Raw genomic sequence first — 6,000 nt, 5'->3', positions numbered from 1 at the left:
TTGCTTAAAATTGAAGAGAATAACGAGAGACAATTCAGCTCTATATCTGTCATTGATGGATATATAGGCAATGTTTTCTGTGTCATCCTTCATGCAACATTAAACAAAGCAAAACTGTAAGAGAAATACATTTACTGTGATGTCCTTTAGATTACACTGTCAACATATAGATGCTCTCTGTTATTGCATTATATTGAGAAATCAAGGCTTACACTTGAAATGTTGTCTGTTTGAAACAGTTTTAAAATCTCCCAAATCAAAATTAATAAGGGGTAATCCAGTCAACTTTAAGGAAAACTAATTAGAGACATTTTAATGAAATTCAGTTTTTGTTTTTGTTTGATGTCAACATGTAAATTAAGATAAACTAATATTGCCAATGGCTTGTAGTGAAGAGAGCAGTATAAAAGATCAAGAAGATGTAATGCAATGTCACACATACTTAAGCAAAGATCTACAAAGAGCTTCAGATCAAATAATGGTCAAGAAATACAAAGATAAATAATAATAAACTTCTTCATCCAGCCTATGACTATGCAAAATGACAGCCAGAAGTCTGTAGACATTGAGATCAAGGATACTCAGGAGGCATCTGAAGTCTGCAGTGATATGTTCATTTGTGGATAAAAATATCCAGAGTAAAGTAACAAGGAAGCCCCAGGAGATTTGAAAACTCATAGAACTATGACCAAGGATGCAGCAATGGAGGATTGAAGAATCTAGAGAAATCTGAGCTAAACCCTCTAATATAAGATGCTAGGCTTCTGAGCTTGAGCAGCCCAAGGGAGGTGGGAACCAGCAACAGAAATCAGCCTCTCAAAAAGCATCCAAACACCACCTGTGTGCCTCCAGATATTGGACTAAGCACTGCAATACACAGGAAAGGAAAACAGGACTCTTGCTCTAAAGGAGTTTACCTTCTAATGGGGGACCACAAAAACAAATGTGTACTTATATGACACATGTAATGTAAATGGAAAATAGTCTTTAAAGAAAAGTATTGACAATAGGGAGAATTTGCAAATAACTTGCCTGTAAAAGGTGAGATTTGAGATGAAGTTTTAAGAAAGCCTGGGAAATGGGGGTGGGAGGTGGGGGGAGGATCTGGGGGATATATTCAGAATTGGAGAACAGCAGGTAAGCCAGGATAACTCCCAAGGGAGTAAAAGTATAAGAAAAGTGAAAAGGTAGGAAGGGGCAAGGCTATGGAGGATTTTAAACACTAAATAGAAGATTTTATAGCTATTTTGGAGGTATTTGAGCGTCAATGGAGTTAATTGAGAAGAGGAGTGACTTGGTCAAAGCTGTGCAAAAAGCAACTTGACAAGTGGCAGATATCAACAAGGAATTGCAAATTAACAACAATAAGATAATGGCTTTCCTAAACACAGACATGCAATTAAACAGCAATTAGTGTTCATTTTAGCACCATTAAATAATAGGCCTTTATACTGAGATGTAACCTGAATAGAGTAGACTAAACACAAAGATGACAAATATCAGAGTTAGGAAAAGAAAAATCAGGCAGATTCAAAATAATTAAGATAGAAAAAATAATAACATTCAAATTATAAATCCTATTGATAACTTCAGATAGAATGAACAAAGTATGTAGGTATAAGAGGAAATACAAGTATATTTAAAAAGTGGATAGAGCACTGGCCCTGGAGTCAGGAGTACCTGAGTTCAAATACACCTCAGACACTTAATAATTAACTAGCTGTGTAGCCTTGGGCAAGTCACTTAATCCCATTGCCTTGCAAAAACTAAAAAAAAAGTATATATGTCTCCTTCCAAAGTAGTCAATTATTCACCTAAATACATGTTTAAATTTAAATTATAAAGGGGAAAAATGAAATTATACAAAAACATAAAAAATGATCCTGCTTTAAAAGATAGATATTAATGAGGTCTTTACCATCTCAGTTGACTACCGGAGAGTGGTCCTGAGTGGGAGCACCAATAATCTTCAGCATTGACAATCTCAGGCAATGATAGCCCCACTAGACCAAAGACAGGTTACAAACGTAAATGGTACTTTTAAACTGTTCAAAAACAGTACTTTCTTGCAAGTGCCAACTTTAGTATCATTAATATGCTGTCTTGATCAGAGAATCAGTAGGTAGAAGAACTTAAGGGAAATGGTACCATAGAAGATACTATAGGCAAACACCTGTGGAAGGAAAGGAAGGTAGGTTAAAACACACACACACACACACACACACACACATCACAAGAGAAGTCAGTGATATAACTGTAAAACTGTAAAATCCTAGAGAATTACTGGAATGAAGAATGATTCCATGGACTGCCAGTCAAAGACTTCATGCTTTGGATAGAGTGTTCGATTTGGAGTTGAAAAGATCTGGGTTCAAATGTTGACTTGGATATTACTATCTCAAATACTATGAATAATAAGATTGTGCTAACACTTGCTTGATCTACATAGTTCTTCTGATAGTTTGTGTCAGTATCAAAATGGGAACTAATTGTTGTTTAATTGCCTGTCTGTGATTAGGAAAGTTGTTGCTCTTATTGTTGCTAATTTGTAATTCCTTGCTGCTATCTGTTTCTTGTCAAGATGCTTTGTATACAGCTTTGACCAAGTCATTCCCCTTCTCAATTAACTCAATTGACTCTCAAATATCTACAAAATAGCCTATGAAATCCACTGATAGCTCTTCAGATCCCTCTACTAGCATTAAACCAGGTATAGAAGTTGAAGTTATCGGTGTAGATACCTAATCATATCTTTAAATAAATTGGTTACAATCAAATACCATGAACAAAGATGCTCTAACTACACAGTGTTGCTCTATCCTGGAATATTTATTCACAATCCTCATCCCCACCCCCAGATCTCATGAATGTGGATGGATTCAAATCTAGTGTTATCATGTCCTGTATTTGTGAAATCTGAAACCCAGACCTGATCCTTAACTGAAGTTTTGCTCTATATGTTTCATTGTGACATAAGGTGGCATGTTAGGGCAGCTAGGTGGTGCAATGGATAGAGCACCAGTCCTGGAGTCAAGAGGACCTGAGTTCACATCCTGTCTCACGTACTTAATAATTGTCTATCTGTGTGACCTTGGGCAAGTCACTTAACCCATTGTTCAAAACAACAACAAAAAATGACCAGATTTCAAATTTGACATCAGACACTACCCTGGGCAAGTCATTTAACATTTGTCACAGTTTTCTTATCTGTAAAATGAGCTGCAGAAGGAAATGACAAATCCACACTGAATGTTTGCTATGAAAATCCCAAATGAAATCATGAAAAATCAGACATGACTGAACAACAATGATGACAATGGAATGAATCATAACTGGTAGATCTTAACAAAATTATAACAATAATAATAATATTTGTCCTTCATTTTAGAAGACCATGACATCAGGAAGGGGATGCCATGATAAGCACATGAATTAGATTTGAGTGCTAAGTCACCAGTCTCACGTTCTCCTCCAGAGCCATCTTGGTCCATTGACCAGATATAAATTAGGATGGATGTGGAAGTGAGATAATTAGGGTTGCCCTCTTGGTCACTTATTCAAGGTCACACAGCTACTTATAGTCAAGTATCTGAAACTGAATTCCTGTCCTCCTGAATGCAAGGCCAGTGCTCTATCCACTATACCACCCAGCTGACCCTCTCACCAAAATTAGAGACTTTGGGTATGGTTTCAGGGAGAGACTTATTCAAAAGGAATACTCTGGCTAACTGGAGAAATCCAGCCTTTAAAAACTGCATGATGATTAATTTTTAAACTACTATGTCTCTTTATGATAAACTATTAAGTTTTAGAGTGGTTGCAATTGGCATCAAAAGAAAAAGAATACAAAACCCAGTGCTGAGGTTCTTGAAATATTAAGGAAAAGCCTACACAACTATATAGTCTTCTATATAGAGAGTTCATTTGTGGCTACAAATTCATTTGATTTAAACCTAGAATCTTTAACTTTGAATACCAACCTTTAAATTAAGAACTTGATATAAAAGTGAATGGTATCATTTAAATGATATATCATGTTTAACTAATGTAATATTTATCCTGCTCTTCTTTATCTCCATTATCCAGTTTCATCCATAAATGTCATTTGTCTCTCCTAAATTAAGTTATACTGACAGATGATATGGCTTTAATGACTTTTTTTTACCTGTACTAAGACCACCAGGACATCTGGGAGCTACCTACTTTAATCTAATTATTCTTGCTAATGAGGTATTAACATAGTGGTTCCTTTATTTCCAAAGAGAATAGATGCTTTCAGAACCCTCCAAATTTCAAGATCCTGGGGAAAAGTCCATTCCTCCCCTCCCCCCCCACACCCCCACATCTAATTACAGTCTAGGCAGGGATGCCCTTAAAGGCAGCCCAAATTAGCTTGTGAGGGTCTACTGATAATTTTTCAGTGTGAGCATATTCATGTCTAAAATTCAAAATTACCACAATCAAGGCTTGATTTATTATTTTGCTGATTGTCTAGACTTAAGAACTTGTTAGTTGTACACATTATATTTAAATATATGTATGAATACATTTCTTCCTCAGAGTGCCAGTTTCTTAGCCAGTTTAATAGCGCCCATTCTGTATTGTTCTATCAATATTATTTGAACTGCAATAGGAAGCTCAGGAAATAAAGTCATCATACAGAGATCTTGTGACTGTAAGTTAAAAATAATAACAACAACAACCACAACAATAACTGACAATATAAAAACTCAAGTTTATAAAGTGCTTCAGATTCATTAGCTCATTTAAACCTCACAATAGCCCTGTTTAGAATCCTCTTGATTTCAATATCCTGGGACATTCATTCACTTATTTCTTGGGATAGTCATGAAGTAATAACTACACCATCAAGGTATAATTTGATAATAGATATAGAACTAAAAGGTCCCACACCAGTCATCTGGTTGACCCCCCCCACTTACATTTCACATGAACTACTATCATCAGTCCTCAGTGAAGTTCAGATCCTCATCTCAACTCACCTGATATTTTCGATAGCTCAAGTTAAACATAACCCAAATTGACATCATTATACTTCCCTCTGTTCCTTAATTTATTATTTCTGTCTAGGGCATCAATCTTCAAAAAGTCAATAATGGTCAATAAACATATGTTAAATATATATTATGTGCCAAACAATATGTTAGGTCCTGGGAATACAAGGGAAAAATTAGTCCCTGCCTTGGAAGAAGTCACAATCCAAAGGTAGAGACAACAAATAGGAAGGGAGGAGAATACTCAATCTGTGCCTCACCCTTTCTGCAAACTTTCAATCAGTTATCAGATGCTATTGATTCATTCTCCACAATATCTCCAAAATTAAATTGCTCCCTATTTCAAAGGCTAAACATACCATTCCTTCAACTGATCATCAAGCGCATTATCTTTTTATTTTGATTGTCTAATCATACCTATTTGTTTTCAGACTACACATTTTTCCCCCGCAAAGAACTATTATGGACTAATGGATAGAGTACTGTACCTCGAATCAAAAAGACCTCAGTTTGAATTCTGGCACAAAAACATCCGAAATTGTGACCAAAGTTATATCACTTTCACCTCTATTCACCTCAGTTTCCTCATCTATAGTATAATAGTATCTACCTGTAGTATTGCTGTGAGATTAAAATGGAAGATTATAACAGAACTTCAAACCTTAAAAAAACATGCTAGCTACTATAAGTAGTTTTACTTTTCTTTATTATTCTGTCTTTTGAAATTGATTTTTAATGCACAAGTATAGAACTTTACATTTGAACAAATTAAGTATCCTAACATTCAATGAAGTGCATGATGTATCTATCTGAGATTTAGTATTTTAGATCTGAAAATATTGACTATTCCTAAAAATTTTGTTTTCTACAACTTTGAGGACACCATCTACATATTTGTCTAAGTTATCTATACTTCCATCATTTGTGAAATAATTATCTTTTGAAAATCTCAATAAGTAACCTTCCTATGCAACACATTTTATCT

Source organism: Macrotis lagotis, chromosome X (genome assembly GCF_037893015.1).
Source record: "Macrotis lagotis isolate mMagLag1 chromosome X, bilby.v1.9.chrom.fasta, whole genome shotgun sequence".
Taxonomy (NCBI): Eukaryota; Metazoa; Chordata; class Mammalia; order Peramelemorphia; family Peramelidae; genus Macrotis; species Macrotis lagotis.
The sequence above is the reverse complement of the archived record's forward strand: the minus strand, read 5'-3'. Positions refer to the sequence as shown.